This window comes from Myxine glutinosa, chromosome 1 (assembly GCF_964187855.1).
Source record: "Myxine glutinosa chromosome 1, kmMyxGlut1.1, whole genome shotgun sequence".
Classification (NCBI taxonomy): domain Eukaryota; kingdom Metazoa; phylum Chordata; class Myxini; order Myxiniformes; family Myxinidae; genus Myxine; species Myxine glutinosa.
Genome location: NC_136261.1, coordinates 260053316 through 260072144, shown reverse-complemented (window position 1 = coordinate 260072144; position 18829 = coordinate 260053316). Strand labels below are relative to the sequence as shown.

Below are 18829 nucleotides of genomic sequence, written 5' to 3'. Positions count from 1 at the left end.
GAGGTGTGCAGGTGGGTAGACCCACTGGGAGAGGTACACGCCACAGCCCAGAAATTGTGCGAGGGCACCGGGAGTTGAATCGGGGGAGTGAGACCCCAAATTGAAGAGCACCACAGTTTGGCCAATGGGAATTGGTTTTTAGAACCCATAGTGTAAGAGGGCCAATGGTTTGGCCGGAGAAAGACCCCGGGTAGTGTAAAGTTGATAAAGTCATTTAGGAAATAGTTAGGATTGATGAACCTGTCACACCATACGCAGCCACTTACCTGTGGTGATGATGATGACTCCACACCTGTGTTTTCTTTGTTTTGTTGCAGGAAATGAAATTGCTGTGTGGATTGTGAGACGCATCACGACGTGGATGAGACATTGGGGTGATTCCATCTCTCCCTCCCTAGGAGGGACTGATGATGAATTGGTAATGGCAAATTATGATGTTGAGTTGGAGATGGCAAATTTTGATGAGAGTTGGAAATGGCAAATTTGATTGGTTAGGAGGGAGAGAAGACGAATTTGGTTTATGGGAGGAACGGGGAAGACAGTAGGGACGTTTGTTGATGTGTAAAGTAGATGTTTATGGGTAGTGTTGTGTTTTGTGGATACAGTAAGGGGTAAGGGAGGGGCAATGTAGGTTACCTGGTGGGGGGGGGGGGCGCACGGTAGGAACGTACCTGTCTCACCTGGTTCCCATGTGCCCCCAGTGTGCATTACCTAGTATTGCGTGCACTTTTGCGCCCTTACCACCTTACTCACTTGTCTTCTTTTGTCTCCCACCTCCGAGGATCTGGCTTTGGGGCAGAGAGAGAGGAGAGAGAGGTGCTGGCTCCGCAGTTGTGGGCCTGTACTTCCGCTGCTTGCTGCCTGGATCGATACACCATATGGACCGCAATTTTTGTGGCCGCCCACCATGGACCGCAGTTCTTTTGCGGGCAAGCACCATCCGTGGATGGACCTCTGGGTCAACGTGGCACCTATGCCATACAGGTGAACCACTTTTAGTTGGCCTCCCTGACGGCCACAATTTAGAAATGGACGCGGTTGGCGCCTTTCTTTATTTCTAAAGAAGCCAGAAGGCCAAGTGCACTCCATGAAGGCAAGACCAGCGGCAGAACATCGGCCGGCTGCGACACCACCGGTGACCATGGACACTTGATTATGCATTTATTATTGAACACATTATTGGTGCACCGGATGGTGCTGACTGTGCATAATGGGGTGGTGCTTTTGGTGCTTGGACGGGGTGCTCTGCACATTATTAAAGGCCGTAGGGCCACAGGGCACTCGTGGGTTGGTGTATCGATGCTGGCATGCGTGCTCTCTCTCTCTATGCATAACATCTGCATGTGTTCCTCAAAGAACAGGTCCTGGATCGTAGTGTAAATATCAGTCTTGTATAAATGATGCTCCCTACCGGCTGTATGTTTAGTTTGAGGATGCTTTCCGCGATTCGGTTATCCTGTGGGTGTGTTTCTGTTAGGAGAAGGGTGCAACGTCGCAGGGGGACATATTTACTCATTTGTGAACATCTGTAAAACTGTCGCACTCAGGGTTGAGTTAATAGTAGAGGGAACTACATCTGAGTGCCACACTAACGTAGGTAAAAATTTATCGGGTCGGGACGCCCCGAGGTAGAGAAGGGTGCAATGTTGCGGATATGGGATTTGCATCCATCCATATCCGCTTGTAAATATTCCCCTATTTCCTCAATACTTCCCAACTATCCCCAATCCCCCATTCCCTAGTCCCATTTTCTGTAAACAACACTCTGTAGACCCGACCTCCCCCTATTTCCCCCATTAAAGGTCATGCCCAGGTTCACCGCATCTCATGTAAGACAACTATAGGACATCTTGCTAGTTATTCTTAGTCTATGTCAGTTAAGGACTCGTTTCCATTAATTCTGACCCTTCGTTGCACCAGAATGTGATTGTATGGCACCGTTAGGAAGTTTAGGACCTCCCAATACCTCGCCGCAGCTCTTCCTCACGGTTCAGCAACAACAACAACAACAACAACAACAGCAACGGCGGCGGCGTGCACAGGGAGTGCGCGTCCTCACTCCGGCTTGGTTGGTAGGGGGTGTTGGGAGGGCATGAGGCCTTCCCAGCGAGCCGCCATCGAACATGTGCTCGACGGGGTTACCAAATAGGGGCTCCCTGTCAGCTCCTCGTCAAGGGCGGAGCCCGGTAACCCCCGCACCCAATGGGAGCGGCGGACCGGTCCCATCTGGGGCGGAGCCAACCAGCCGAGGGCGTGTCACTCCCCGCTGAGCATGCGCAGGAAGAGGGAGGTGACGTCAGATGCGCGCTGAGCTTGGAGAAAGAAAGACGCCACCTCCGAGCGCTGTGAGGCCTCCCTGCATCTCTTGGACCGTGCTTGATCCTGTCCCCGAGCCAAGGTGCACCTTGTGCTATCGAACTACTTGTCCTTCCCTGCCATCAATCCCTGTGTAAGTCAGCCTTGTTCCGTTTGTCTGTGGTCTGTCTGGGATAAGATAAGACTGTAACTAAGTGCCTATCTCTTCTGTGCCTTTACCTCACTACCTTGTAATCTACCCCTTTTCTCCCCCACTGTAATTATATCCTCCTCCGGAGGTCTTGAGAACTGTACCCCTTGCGTCGTTTCATCTATCCCAGTCGTTGTGTCCTTTCCATCATTGATTTAGCATAGCGCGATTTGGTCAACGTTTGGGTGGAATCGGGGTCTAGTCGGGGAATAACTGTTAGGTCGCGGTAATACACCACCGCTCGGTCGAAATAACATCTAACCACGATCCGTAACAATATATATATATATATATATATATATATATATATATATATATATATATATATATATATAAAATATCCAAATACATATACATATATATAAAAATATCCAAATACATATACATATATATAAAAATATACAAATACATATACATATACAAATATATAAAAATATACAAATACATGTTTCTCGACAACTACCGGTCCGATATACTTGAAACTTGCCAGGTATATTGCTGGGGACCCGAGGATGTGCCTTTTCAAGGTTTGAAATTAATCGCAGAAGTAGTTACCGAGCTATGTCCAAAAAACGATTCAACCAATCAGAGAGCAGCGAGCTATCATGTGTGCCGAACGTGGCGAACAGACTCTGCCTCGGATGGCACATTTGAGAGCGTATTCATTTATTTCCCGTTGGCAAACTATGTTGCCGTTAAACTATGTTTTAAAACTAATTAAAACTAATTTGCGATTCATCGTAACTGCGATTTGCGACCTTCCGGACAGTGAGGACTGCACTTCCGGCAGCCAATCACAGAACGCGTTATTGCGTAGGCGTGGCCGATGTGAGAGCGAGCTGAGCCCAGCGCGTGCGCCATTACGGTACGTAATTCGATTTCTTCCGGAGAAAATAATAATTTCTCGATTTCTTATGCGCATTATTTCTCCCAATTCAGTCAGAGCGAAGGGCGGAAGCGAAGAGCGTTGTTTTTTTTGTTTACGGGCGTACGGGCGGGGTAGAGCGTACGGGTAGCGTTTTTTTTTTTTTTTGGCAAGGAACGGGCACCCACGTACGGGCATGCCCTAGTATATATAAATATACAAATACATGCACGACCGGTCAAAAGTTTTAGAAAACCTCAATTTTTTCAGTTTTAATTGAAATTTACGCTGTTTAATGTCTCAATGTACTCTGAAATTAAGCATCGAAAAAACAAACAATTGGAGATAAAAATAAATCAAAGAATCATTTTGTTTAACAAAATTTAATTTAAAATTTTGACTCTGCAAAGTAGCCCCTTTTGCAGATATAACCGCCGAACACACTCGTGGCATTCTTTCTACAATGGAAATCAAATATTGTTCGGGAAATTCTTCCCAACACTGTTGCAGAAGTTCCCACAAATGTATTGCACTTGTAGGTTGCTTTGCTTTCACCCTTCTGTCTTGTTCATCCCAAACCAGCTCGATGGGGTTTAAGTCTGGAGATTGTTCTGGCCATTCCATTATTTGAAGCCTCCTGTCTTGGTCTTTTCCTTGAAGGTAGTTTTGACATAGCCTGGAGGTGTGTTTAGGGTCATTATCTTGCTGTCGGATGAACCCTTGACCAGCTAGGCATATTCACGAGGGTACTGCATGGCGCTGCAAAATGCTGTGGTAGCCCTTTTGGTTCAGGGTGCCAGTCACTCTGTGCAAGTCGCCGACTCTGGATCCAGCAAAAGAGCCCCAGACCATCACGCTTCCTCCTCCATGTTTGACAGTTGGTGTCATACACTGAGGAACCATCCTTTCGCCTACTTGACAGCGTACAAAAACCCTAAGTGATGAACCAAAGATTTGTAATTTCGATTCATCGGTCCATAAGACCTTCTTCCAGTCTTCATAGTCCACTGGTGCTTCATGGCCCAGGCAAGCCTCTTTTTCTTATTTTGCCATCTTAGCAATGGCTTTCTTACTGCCACTCGACCTGTCAAACCTGCAGCTCGAAGTCTTCTCTTCACAGTTGAAACTGGGACTTGCTTACTTCGACCAGTGTTAAGCTGTGCTTGAAGCTGTTGTCCTGTGAGCCGCCTATCACGCAAGCTGTTGACTCTCAGAAACTTGTCTTCTGATTCTGTTGTGGCTTTGGGTCTGCCAGACCTCTTACTGTCAGAGTTTCCTCCAGTTTCCAATATACTACTTCCTGCAGTGTAATATTGTCCAAATAATGCTTCAGAGGGTGCAATAACAGTCTGTTCCAATACTGCTTTTATACAGACTGTGGGTTTGTAATGAAGTAATTAGCAGAGGTTGGGACACCTGTAGGAATTGTTTGCATCAACTTTCAAGGCTTAATTTACTTACATTGCTGCAGAACAGCTGTAAGTTGTTAACCCATTACTTGTTCCCTGAAGAAGGCCTTTTTTTAATAATATAACTGTGCAACTTACATTATTTTCCCGTTTTTGCTAACCTAAACATTTTTTTTAACCTCGAGCAGTTTAGTGCTTACCTTTGTACCATTTCAGGTTATTCACTGGACATTAAACAGCGTAAATTTCAATAAAAACTGGAAAAATTGAAGTGTTCTAAAACTTTTGACCGGAAGTGTATACATATATATATATATATATATATATATAGACAGTCGTGGCCAAACATATTGGCACCCTTGCACTGTTTTCAAATAACTCACGATTTTCTCAAAAAATAAGTTGAAATTGACAAAAATATTTGGCCTCCACAAATCTTTATTTCACTGTTAATATTACAGAACCTTTGTTTTTAATTCAGAACTAAATATATTGTCCTGTGACTCCCCTCGGTGAAGACTGGGAAATCATGGATGGAAACGAGTGTTAGTGTTTCATGTTTTCGGATGGAAACGAAAACATGAAAGCCCACCTGGAGTTTGCAAAAAAGCACCTAAAGGACTCTCAGACTGTGAGAAACAAGATTCTGTGGGCTTTCATGTGTCTTTCACTGAGGAGAGGCTTCCGTCTAGTCACTCTGCCATAAAGCCCAGATCGGTGAAGTGTTGCAGTGATGGTTGTCCTTCTGCAAGTTTCTCCCATCTCCACAGAGGATCTCTGGAGCTCAGCCAGAGTGACCATCGGGTTCTTGGTCACCTCTCTTACCAAGGCCCTTCTCCCCCGATTGCTGTTTGGCCACGCGGCCAGCTCTGGGAAGAGTCCTGGTTGTTCCAAACTTCTTCCATCTAAGAATTATGGAGGCCACTGTGCTCTTGGGAACCTTCAATGCAGCAGAATTGTTTTTGTAGGCTTCCCCAGATCTGTGCCTCGACACAATCCTGTCTCTGAGCTCTGCAGGCAGTTCCTTTGACCTCATGGCTTGGTTTTTGCTCTAATATGCATTGTCAGATGTGAGACCTTACACAGACATGTTGTGTGCCTTTCCAAATCATGGCCAGGTTTCAAAAATTCCTCAGTAAAATTATGATTTTGAAATTAACTCGATATGAACCTTCGGCGAATCCGGAAACCGATGTGGTGGCTTTGCAATATAGCGGCCCGCCATATTGGTCAGCCCACTGCAGCTCGCTGGGTTCTTGATGCCGCTATTTTGTTTCGACCGACTCAAACGTGCCTTGCCTTGGAAACACGATCGAGTATCATTACATAATTGAAGAATATCTTCAAAATCTGGATTCGAATATGAGGATTGGATGCTGCAGACTAAATAATGTCCAAATCTGGAGTGAAATCTGACAAAATTTACCATATCTGGCAATTGGTGAATGCTATTCAGGCTGCTTTTGCAAGCCATGGCATTACAGTGGACAAATCTCCCTTTTTGTTTTTCGTGACAAGGCCGGGAGAAGTTTGGGTGTGTTATAACACCTTTAAAAAAAAAAAAATTCTCTGGTCTCAGTGGTTTCCACATGATTTGCTGCTTGAAGTCGATATGTTTTTAATATTCCTCGGCCATTTCAACCAGAAGCAATCAGTTTCCTATCGCTTGCCAAGACAGCCATTCCTTATCACCCATTTTGTTGGACTACTTGCTGGAGTGCTTAAGCCGCTTGGCGAGGGCTCTGCAAATGTGAGAAATGCCTGTGTACTTCATTGGTCACAAGGCCGGGGAAGTTTGGGTGTGTTAGAACACCCTTTTTGAATATGATTAACGAGGTGAACCACCACTTGGTGAACACTATTCAGGCTGCTTTTGCAAGCCATGGCATTACAGTAGACAGAGCTGCCTTTTTGTTTTCACGTACCCATTTTTTCATCGACTAACATTTTTGTGCGATATACTTTCATTGTATTAATAGATAGTCGTATTAATGTGTGACTATCACTCAGCCCCTCCCCACCCTGTTTCCTCGCTCCATCCTCCTTCCCTGCTCTCTCTCCTCCCTGCTCCTTCCCCTCCTCGCTCCCCCACCCTCCTCCCCCTGTTCTCCTCTCTCGCCCTTTCCTCCTCCACCCTCCCTTCTTCTCTCCTCATTTCTCTCTCTCCCCTCCATCCTCCCTCCTCTCTCTCTCCGCCTCCCACTCCACTCCCCTCCCTTTCCTTCCCCCTTCCCTCCCTCCCGCTCCCCCTTATTCATATTCCCGTAAGGAAGCTACCCATTGTTACTCAGCAACGACCGATACTTTTGCTAGTATATATACAGTATATATGGTGGGGTTTGCTTACACGTTTTAAGCAATAACAAACCGTGCTTCGTACATGGGTGCATAATAAACAGAAGCTTTATGATTAATAGGCAAGCATCTCCGACCTGCTGCTAGATAGCTTCTTTTTTTTTTGACAGACGCATTTATGGGTTTTTTACATTTTTTTTGACAGACGCATTTATGGGTTTTTTACATTTTTTTTGACAGACGCATTTATGGGTTTTTTACATTTTTTTGACAGACGCATTTATGGGGTTTTTTAAAACAAATTTTCATTTACGGACGTTTTCCGACAGTTCTGTGATTTTTCCCGGTGTACCGGCTTCGATGTCCATCAGAACGCCAAATTCAATGGTTAGAAAGAGCTTTATATATTAGACGATTTACTTTTACACCAATCATAATACAAACATTGTTTTGTACGAATTTATTTTTTAATATTGGTGATGTTATTTGTCATTTATTTGTAATCTAAAAAGGTCCAAGTGGTCCAAAGCTCTAATGGTCAAGGGTTCAAGCTGGTCTAATGGATCTAAAGGGTCTTATTGGTCTTTGGGGTCTTAAGGGCCTTTGGGATCTTTGGGATATTTTGGGTCTTCGTGGTCTTTAGGTGTCTTTTGGATCTTTGGAGTCTTTAAGGTCTTTTGGATCCTCTGAATCTTTTGCGTCTTCAGGGTCTTCAGGATATTTTAGGCCCTCTGTGTCTTCACAAAAGAAGAAAAGGGAACAAAATCATATAAAAATGTACCAAGCCTTCTTGGTGATATTTCTTTGTATATTATGTTACTTCTTCGTCCATTTCTCTTCTTATAGTTTAATTGCCATTTCCAAAAACTATAAAGATCTCTATATGCTTATGCCATATGATTAGTGCACCTTATATAAACAGATCTGTGTTAAACATCGATGTGTGTTCGAGTCAGCAATTGCTTTTGAATTGCAGTCTGTGACTTGAATTACTTGGGCGGGAGTTGGGTTTATTTCCTGGCTTTTGAAAGCTTTATGTTTGACACTTACGGTTAAAGTCAGATAACGGTTGAAGCAAATTACTTTGCAGTCCTTGCAACGGATTACAAGCTCAATGCAAGTTGTGTAGAAAGTGACATTGGGTGTGAAAATAGATCACATAGGTTGGTAGCATTTGTCCCTGGCATTCCAAGCCCCGTGTTCAATGTCCGATAAAGTCGAATCTGATCATAAAACTGTCAGGTAAAAGAGTTGCATTGTGGAGTTGCTGTCGGAGAAGATGTAAACTAGCTGTCCCATTTACAACCATGTGGATGTAAAAAAAAAATACAACAAAGGGAATGGAAAACAGATAAAGGACAAAGAATTAGCACAAAGAACAGTAAAGGAAGATAAAACGATAATGAGGTGTTCATCTTTTGCAGTAATACGAAGAGCTTGAAGAATGTGATGGCGGAACGTGTGTGTGTGTGTGTGTGTGTGTGTGTGTGTGTGTGTGTGTGTGTGTGTGTGTGTGTGTGTGTGTGTGTGTGTGTGTGTGTGTGTGTGTGTGTGTGTGTGGTCGTTGCCCATGGTTTCACCTTTTTTGTGGCTCGTCAAGGACGACATATCACACATTCATTTATTTGTGACCATGAAAATAAATTTGGTTGTGACCAGGAAAACATGAAAACATTAATTCATTTATATTGTGACCATGAAAACAAATACATTCCACTAAATTCGCTTTTACAGAATTTTGATTCTTCAAAATAAAACATTTTTGGGGAAAAAAAATCAGACAAGTACAGATACATTCAAAGTACACCGCCCCCATGCCAAATAAATAAATAACATATCCTCTAGCACGGCATTGCCGAATCCCGGCGATACCGCCGTGCAGCACATAGAGACGGTATTGAGAGGGAAAGGTGTACAATAATTGATTATTTAATTGTGTAATTTTAATTAATAAATAATAATCTTAAAATAATTAATCTCTTAATAAATTGGCGAATAGCATACCTAACCCACCACTACTTCATCCGAATCTGCAACTTTTTCTAAATTAATTATGTGATTATTCGTAAAGATTAAATAACTAATCGATTAATTAATTAGTCAATAAATCAAAAATATTCTTTATATCGACATCACTTGGTCACTGTCATGTCCAAATATCAGCATTCTCGCTCAAAAGGTGCAAACATACAAACGAGACAGATCGACTGCAATTCATAACAAACATACAAACAGACAGGGGTGAAAACATAACCTCCATCCACCTTTGGTGGCAGAGGTAAATCGATTGATAATCAGGTGTGTGTGTGTGTGTGTGTGTGTGTGTGTGTGTGTGTGTGTGTGTGTGTGTGTGTGTGTGTGTGTGTGTGTGTGTGTGTGTGTGTCCATGCGTGTGATTTTTTGTTGTTGTTTTGTATACTTAGTCGATGCTCATGTGAGAGTTAACATATAATAAAGAGAGCGGGAGACAAGAGGAGGTGGGATGGAGAGAGAGAGAGGAAAGTACAATGACAGTAGAAAACAGGGACATCGGGAGGTCTGTGGAATGGAGAGGGCTGGGGCGGGGTACATGGGATAAACAAGATGGACACTACAAGGACTTTCAGGAAAGAAAACAGAATTTGAAAAAGGTCGATTTGGGGTGGATTAATGGGGGTATAAAATATCAAGGTTTTGGATGGGGAAAGGTAAGAGATGGTGGCGAACAGATGTTTTGAAGACCTGGCAGGAGGAGTGGGATTGAAAAGAGTGTGGGAGTTTGTTCCAGAGTTGGGAAAAACAGAGGAATGAAAGAGTGAAGGTGAGTAGAGTCTTAATTTTAGCAGTTTCACCAGAAGAGGGTTGCTTGCAGATCTTGTGTATCCTGCAGGAGTAATTTGGAGGACAGAGCACAGGACAGAGCACAAGGCAGAGCAGGGGGAGCTAGGCCGGAGAGGAGTCGGTGGAAGACAGAAACACCACCAACCTGCCTGTGGCGAGAGAGAGAGAAAGGCCCTCAGAATCAGCTTCATCGTGGGAGATATCAATGATTCTAAAAGCGTTGGTTTCTACAGCGTGAAGCCGAGCTAGGTGTGAGGCAGGAGCACCAGCACATAAGAGGAGAGCAGTACTCCATCAAGCTTCAGAAGAAAGCTTTGTAAGTGGTGAGGAGCTCAGAAGAGCCAAGGAAGGACTTCGCACGATGGAGGATGCCCTTCACACAACTGGATTTGGAGGCCAGCTTGTAAATGAGGTTTTCCCAGGAAAGATCATGGCAGATCATGAGACCCAAAAGCTTGAGTGACAGAACTTCTTTTATAGGATTGTTGAGAAAGTAGATGGGAGGTTTTTCCAGATGGTCTTTTCGGAGAGACATCGTGAGAGTGTGAGACTTGTCAGGATTGAAAGACATGTTCCACTTGTTTGACCAGTTTTTGATTTTATCCAGGTCTGCAGAGAGTGCAGAGGCTGCTGCCTGCTAATCTGAGGGATGAAAGATGCAACAGCAGAGGGTGGAGTCGTCACTAAAAAGATAGAGGACTTTCCTGACAGTCGGAGAGATCATTGATGAAGACCAGAAAAAGCACAGGGCCCAGAACACTACCTTGGGGAACTCCAGCCAGAACAGGAAGGGGCGATGAGAGAAATCCATTTTGAGCCACACGTTAACTATGACAGGAGAGGAAGTCCACGAGCCATGCATGGAGATTTCCATGAATACCATAAGAGGAGAGTTTGAAGAGCAGTGCGGGGTGCCATACCCTTTTAAAGGCACAAGATATCTCAAGGGAGACGGCTCTGATTTCCTGTTTGGCATTGAGGATTTCTATCCATTGAGACAGCAGAAGCAACATGTCCAGAGTAGAATGACCTGGTCTGAATCCAAATTGAAGATCAGAGATCAAGCCATTGGAGGAGTGGAAGGAATTTATGTTGGTAGCGGCCATGACCTTGTTGATGATTGGGAGCAGGCATTTATTACTTGGCAAAAAAAATTAAAAAAATTGCAAGTACAGTCACGTGAAAAAGTAAGTACACCCCATGTAAAGTTTTGACTTTTTCAACATATTTCAACATACAGCTATTTGATCTTCATTTCAACAATATTGAAAGATAAAGGTGATATAATATAACAAATATCATGAAACATTTACATTTTGTAGTCCATTGTTTAATTTAAATAAACATATATGCAAATTTCGCATGTGGAAAAAGTAAGTACACCCTTGGCTCTAATAGGTGGTATTGCCCCCTTTGGCAGAAACAACCTCAAGTAGGCGTTTTTTATAACTGTCTACCAGTCTCTGACATCGACTGGGAGAAATTTTTGACCACTCCTCCATGCAGAATTCTTTCAGCTGTACGATGTTTGAGGGGTTTCTTGCATGCACAGCTCGTTTCAAATCCCCCCACAACATCTCGATGGGATTTAGATCCGGGCTTTGACTTGGCCATTCCAGAACCCTCCATTTCTTTCTTTTCAGCCATTCCTTGGTGGATTTACTGGTCTGTTTAGGGTCATTGTCATGTTGCAAGGTCCACCTTCGGTTCAGCTTCAACTTTCCGACAGATGGCCTCACATTATCCTCAAGCACCTTCTGGTACAATGAAGAATTCATAGTGGATTCTATGATGGTGAGCTGCCCGGGCCCTGATGCAGCAAAGCTGCCCCAAACTATAATATTTCCACCACCATGCTTTGCAGTTGGTATCAGGTTCTTGTGGTCAAATGCTGTCTTTAGTTTTCGCCAAACATGTCTTCTGGTACTGTGGCCAAATAGGTCTACATTTGACTCATCTGTCCAGAGCACATTGATCCAGAAGTGCTGGTCTTTGCCTAGGTGTTCATTGGCAAACTTTAGTCTTGCCCTGATGTTCTTTATGGACAGCAAAAGTTTCCTCCTGGCACACCTCCCATGTAGATCAAATTTGTGCATCCTCTTTGTAATGGTGGACTCGTGCACTTTGACATCAACAGTGGCAAGAGCTACCTGTAGGTCCCATGATGACATTCTGGGGGATCTTCGAGACTTCTTTCAGCATCTTGCGGTCTGCTCTCGGTCTGAACTTGCTGGAGCGGCCTGGCCTGAACAAGTTGGCAGTTGTTTGGAATCTTCTCCACTTGTAGATGATCTTCCGGACAGTCGAATGATTGATTTCAAATTGTTTGGAGATCTTTTTAAATCCCTTCCCAGACTCGTAGGCATCTATAACCTTCTTTCTGAAGGCCTCAGAGAGCTCTTTTGATCTAGGCATGGTGACGCGGCACACTTCCACAACAAAGAGCAAACCAAACTAAATGTCTGAGGTTTAAATAGGACAGGTTCTAGGTTCTATTCCTCCAAGATCCTCTCTAACGATGTTCTAATCATTTGCACCTGAGCTGGTGCACCTGATGCAAATTTTAGGTATTTGAAGTAGTGATAAATGTAGGGGTGTACTTACTTTTTCCACATGCAAAATTTGCATTTATGTTTATTTAAATTATACAATGGACTACAAAATGTAAATGTTTCATGATATTTGTTATATATCACCTTTATCTCTCAATATTGTTGAAATACAGATCAAATAGCTGTATGTTAAAATATGTTGAAAAAGTCAAAACTTTACATGGGGTGTACTTACTTTTTCCCGGGACGATGTTGATCACTCCGGTTTGTGTGTGTTTGTTTGTGTGTGTTTGTTTGTCTGTCCGCTCACTTATGCTTGCCTACAGGTCTCAATTTTAAACCGATCTTCACGAAACTTTACCAAATCGTAGAGTTTGTGGTCCGACAAAATCCTATTTATTTTTGGAGTCAAAAGGTCAAAAGGTCAACATAGGCCAAAGGTCAACCACTTTTTTCAAATTTCTAAAATCCTCAATTTTCGACCGATTGACTTGAAATTTGAATAGGATATACATATCGGCAAACAGAATTCAACCACCAACTACTTTTGAGATCAGCATAGGCCAAAAGGTCAACATAGGCCAAAGGTCAACAACCATTTCAAATTTCTAAAATCCTCAATTTTCATCCGATTGACTTGAAATTTGAATGGGATGTGCACCTCAGTTAACTGAATTCAACCAACAACTATTTTTGAGATCAGCATAGACCAAAAGGTCAACATAGGCCCAAGGTCAACCACCTTTTTCAAATTTCTAAAAGCCTCAATTTTCATCCGATTGATTTGAAATTTGAATAGGATTTTCATATCAGCTAACTGAATTCAACTACCAACTATTTTTGAGGTTAAAAGGATGCTCTACTGAGTGCCATTCCACTTTGTTCTGCTTTGCCAAGTGTCGCTCTCTGAGTGATTTTTTTTGTTTGTTTGTTTGTGTGTCTTAATGCACAATGCAATATGTGAAGTCATATACATGTCAGTATTTCAAAACAGGAAGTACTTCACCATTTTGTGGCTTTTCCTCATTGTGTGTAATATGTTTGTGCAAAGCAAGGGAAAGCTGGTGGAAATGGCATAGCTCATTTGCTGGATGCATTTAAACACAGTATATTTGAGATTGTGGGTTACATACTTCCTGCTTATCTTGCTGCACTTTCACCAAATTATTGGACCTGTCAAAGCATTTCCGCTTGGCTGCTTGAAAAATTGCTCCGAATCGGCCTGTGAACATCAGCGCAGCTCATTAAAGGAGGCGACTATGATGCCGCCCTAATGTAGTAGGGGAATTGCTTGTGCTCTGATGCTTGTGTTTGCAGAGGCCTGGCACTCATTCTGTCCAGGGGACAAAGGGTTTTACAATGGAAAAGGTTTGCGGTGATAATGGAAACACTCAAATAAAAAAATGCCAAGCTGAGTATGTTTAGATCGTTGTGCGTTCAGAAATACACATGAATACAACTTCTCTCCCGGGAAACAGTGCAACGTCAGAAATATGCCGCGCATAGCCAGTCGCAGCAATGTCTTTTTCTGCAAAAAGTGAAAATTACGTTATTAAGCAATCCAAGGTATTATGTACCCAATAAATGAGTTTCCTACACGAGCATGAATGAAAAATATTGTTAATTGTTATTGTTAATAAGATTGTAATCCATTTATCGATGGAAAATGATGTGATCGTACGTGATATGCTTCCTTGCCAAGATATTTAATCTCGCGAATGGCCGAAAGGTTCCTAACTAAACTCTATTCAGTTGGTACTACTTACCGCTCCCCAAGGTCACCAAATGGAAAACTGTACAATTGTATAGTCTGTTCTACAATAAAATGTCTGCTCTTATATTTGATGACTTCTATCGAATATGGATCACACTTAATGACCATACATCATTTGGTATGATACCAGCAGGGAGCAGAGCATCATTGAGCATGTCTTTCTTATGATGCTTACTCAATCAAAGGGAGGAACAAATCGCCCCTCCCTTTATATACGGGATCGTTTCTTTGTATGCAGCTTTAACATGGGGACTGAAAATTCATTTCTCCACTTCTACTGGTGCATGCTGGACTACCCTTGTTCTCTTAGGAAGAACCAAGTAATGCTTTTGAAAAGTTCATATAAAGGGGCGCCAATTTGATTCATACAGCTGCATGAAGAAGTAAATGTATTTTATTTGCCAGATGTACGGCGCCGCTTTATATGAAATTTTCTAGAGCATTACTTGGTTCCTCCTCAGAATACAAGGGTAGTCCAGTATGCACACGAGATTTTTTGAATGCCCCTTACTTTGTATTGTTTGGCATTATCTACAAGCTATGGAATGTCCATTCTTTTCTATACTTTGCCACATGGCACATACAATATATAAAAGGGCCTTTTCTATGACCCTGGCATTTTTCCCAAGAATTATTTTATACTCATAGGTACTCGAACAATTTAAAGGCATGTTGCACTGACGCTGTGTTACGAAAAAAGCAAACACTCAAAAACATAACCAATATTGGCACAAAATGAATATTGCAAAATTTTAAGTCTGACCCGGATTTAAACACAGCAAGCATATAAGTCACAGCAAAAAGGCAATGATGAAATGTGAATCCAACTCTTCAAGCTATCCAGAAAACAAAAACTCATCGTCAATCAGACCAAAACATGGTGAGCTCCCCCAGCAGGTTTTCAGCCTCAGAAGAAACAAAGCAATGGAAATCGTGGAAAAATGACAGAGCAAAAAGTATGCAAACACAGAAGACATAATGCCTTGGGACATTAGTTAGCAAAGCCTGAAAGTTTTTTCATTTCCAAAATTCAAAATTCCAAAAATTCAATAACATTCCAAAATTCAAAAAAAGTTCAAAGCCAAATTCACTTTTCTTTTTTTTGTCATTAATGTTAACTCTTACACGAGCCTCGATCTTGTATACAAAAAAAAAGTGGATATGCAGTGAGGTTACGTTTCTTATTATTTTTGCCTATCATCCTTACTTCTTCACCTTCCGCCATTGTACACTTTCACTTCCACAGGCTGCGTCGCTGGACCCTCAGTCTCATCTACAGCACCCAGGCGTCCTGCCAGGAGATGCAGTGAATACATGTCGTGAGTGGCATCACTGGTCCATGGGGAACCGCTATTGAAAAACTAGGAGCAGGAGGGGAGTGGAGCGCAGAGGGTTCCTGTTTCAGTCAGGACGTGGAAGCCAGAATCAACAAGTGTGAGGTGTGCAGGTGTCTGTGCTGTCCCCATCTATTTCTCTCTATCTTCATCACATCATTCTTTGCCAATCACTCATCTCTCCCTTCCACATCGGTTGCATGATGCCAGCATACTCTACTGTAGCGTAGTAAGTCATTGATAAGGTTCCGAAGGCGGGTCTGATGCGTAGAGGATAATATGGGAATGTATATGTGCTGTGATTAATTGTTGTACATACAGTGTCCTCCATAAGTATTGGAACAGTGAAATCAAATTTGTTATTATTGCTATATACTCAAGAAATTTGGATTTGAGATCAAAAGATGAATATGAGGCAATAGTACAGAATGTCAACTTTTATTTATTGGTATTTCTATATATATATTTTACCGTTGTAGAACAATAGCACTTTTATTGTTCAGTCCCCCATTGTGTGTGTGTGTGTGTTTGTTTTTTTTCCCCCTCTTCTTTCTTCCATTTTTGTTAATCACAAGAGCACCTTGTGATAATTTCGTTTTGTATTTGCCACCTTTCATTTTCACGATCCCACTTTGCCTCAAATATAGTTCCCCCCACCATTGTCTTTCAGTTTCTACATTCATGTTCCATCCCAAAATACACCATTTCCAACGTCTTATTTCGCCTTCAACTGATCTACCGACGGTGCATTTCCATGCATAAATTGGCACGAACCTACGGAAAATGCCATTACGCGACCGCCGACCCGCAAATCTCAACACAACAAGAGCACACTCGACCAATGCATAGTGATGCGATGATGTATACCCGCTCATGCCTTGCTAGCAGCAATGTACATGGAAGACATCGCTATAATGAAGATGAATGTTGAATTATACGGTCAAGGAGAAAAAGACACCGAGGAATTCCTAAGAAGACAGAGACACGTGTCTGTGTGGAGTAGCGAATGGATGAAAAGTCATCAAAAGTCAGTGTTTCTGGCACAGCTGGAGGTATTGCATTAGATTCCTTGCAGTGTAATCCCAAAGATTATTTATTTTCTAATATCCACCTAATGCATCGGTGTGGAAGTCATAAAGTTTGTTAATAACTTTTTATCCTTTCATGCATGCCCCAAGGTGTCAGGATTGTATATAGTTATGTGATTGTGAAATTTAATTATGCATTATTATATTCATGTTTTTTCATTCTGAAAGTAAAGTTCACTTTGCTGCTTTTGTTCTGCTAATAGACGTTCTCCAACTTTCTATCAGAAAGTCTTACCAAGCGCTCTCTGATGTATAGGTCACAAAATGGTTTGCGAATGCCCACTTTCCAAGCAAAATGTGCAAATCTCAAAGAATGAAACTTGCCATGAATAACTCGGTGAGTTTGCTTAGAAGCAACATTCGTCTTGTTACCTCCATCACCAAAGGTGGATGGAGGTTATGTTTTCACTCCTGTCTGTTTGTGCGTTTGTGAACAAGATATCTCAAAAAGCTGTCGACGGATTCCGACGAAATTTGGCAGAAATATAGCGTATTGTACAAGGACAAAATGATTAGCTTTTGGTGAAGATCTGGATTCGGATCCGGCTACTAGAATTTTTTAAGCGATTCTTCACTATTGGGAGATAGGGCCAACAACGATACATAGCAGGATATCTCAAAAAGTTATGGACGGATTTGGACGAAACTTGGTGGACCGGTTGGGTGTCCAACAAGAACGATTTGACTCGATTTTGGTGAAGATCTGAATATGGATTCGAATATGAGAATTATTTAACTTTTAAGTGATTCTTCACCATTGGGAGATCGGGCCAAAAACGATACATAGCAGGATATCTCAAAAAGTTATGGACGGATTTGGACGAAACTTGGTGGACCGGTTGGGTGTCCAACAAGAACGATTTGACTCGATTTTGGTGAAGATCTGAATATGGATTCGAATATGAGAATTATTAAATTTTTTAAGTGATTCTGCACCGTTGGGAGATCGGGCCAAAAACGATACATAGCAGGATATCTCAAAAAGTTATGGATGGATTTGGACGAAACCTGTTGGACAGGTTGTGTGTGACAAGGAAGAATCGATTCAATTTTGGTGAATATTCGGATCCGGATCCGGCTAGTAGGATTTTAAAGTGATTCTTCACCATTGAGTGATATGGCCAACCAGGTGGAGGTATGCTCTCTACTGAGTACCGTTCTAGTTTTGAATGTCATCACGATCAGAGCCATCACATGATCGAAACCCTCTGTATTTTCAGCATTTACAACATATATATGGCTGGGTCAAACCGATCCTTTATTACTTGTGCAAGAGCTATGTGTATCATGACATTTTGATTACTTTGCGGATGCGTTGTCACATTTACAGGTCTGTGCACTAACATCGCAGTAACCTCGCTTGCACGACTTGCATGAACTCAAACAACTTGGGTGACTTTTAAGGTTACCACTTAAGCAAATTACAGTACAAATCGCATTTGGTTACCAAACTTCCGGTTTCCCGGTTGCGGTTGGTTCTTTCAGTCCTCCGAGTGATCTGCTTCCAAATAGCTAATTAATCGTTCCAGATTAGTCTGTGCAGCAGAAGTTCTCTTTTTGTGTCAACCGTTCTTCACATACGTGTACTTTTCGGTGTTCATTTTACACATTTCGATCCTCATCTCAGACTCGGATAGTTTTGGGCCTACCCGTTTTTCTTTCCAAACCGTTTCCCATACCCATCCAACGTTTCTAACACATTCTGCTTAATAAAAAGAGAAAAAAAATTCTTTACGATACCTTACGTTTTGTTTGTCCATCTCACTTCCTGTTGATCACGTACTCGACAGGCCTTGCCTCCTCACCCACATCCTGCTAAATATCATTAACTCATTAAATCCGTCCCTTTCTACCATGCCTCAAAACGACTCACTTTTTTCCTTTCTTTCTAAAAACGGCTTCAAATAACAATAATTAAATGTCATTAATCATCATTTCTTAATTAAATTAGTCCTGAACATTCCTTCCTCATCTCAACTGTTCTTCCTTCTTTCTTGTCACTCCATCAATTTAAACCTTCTTAAATGACAATTTAGAAATGTTCAATATTCCTACAGACCTACGTCCTTCCCCTTCTTCCCCTGCACCCCACACCCGTTCTTTTTGCTCCATTGCCAGAACACTCACTAACCCTGCTCGGTGTCCCCCAATTTCACGTTCCTCCACCCCAATGTCCCTCCCACTCT

General features: G+C 42.3%; 1 long non-coding RNA gene across 1 annotated transcript in view; it reads left to right on the top strand.

The window, feature by feature from the left end:
• LOC137436704 (uncharacterized) overlaps positions 1-18494 on the top strand; it is a 150898-nt gene extending 132404 nt beyond the window's left edge. The window contains exons 4-5 of the long non-coding RNA XR_010986354.2: positions 15468-15660; positions 16226-18494. This is a non-coding gene — a long non-coding RNA (uncharacterized LOC137436704). The remainder of the gene's footprint in view (positions 1-15467; positions 15661-16225) is intronic.
• The last annotated feature ends 335 nt before the right edge of the window (positions 18495-18829 follow it).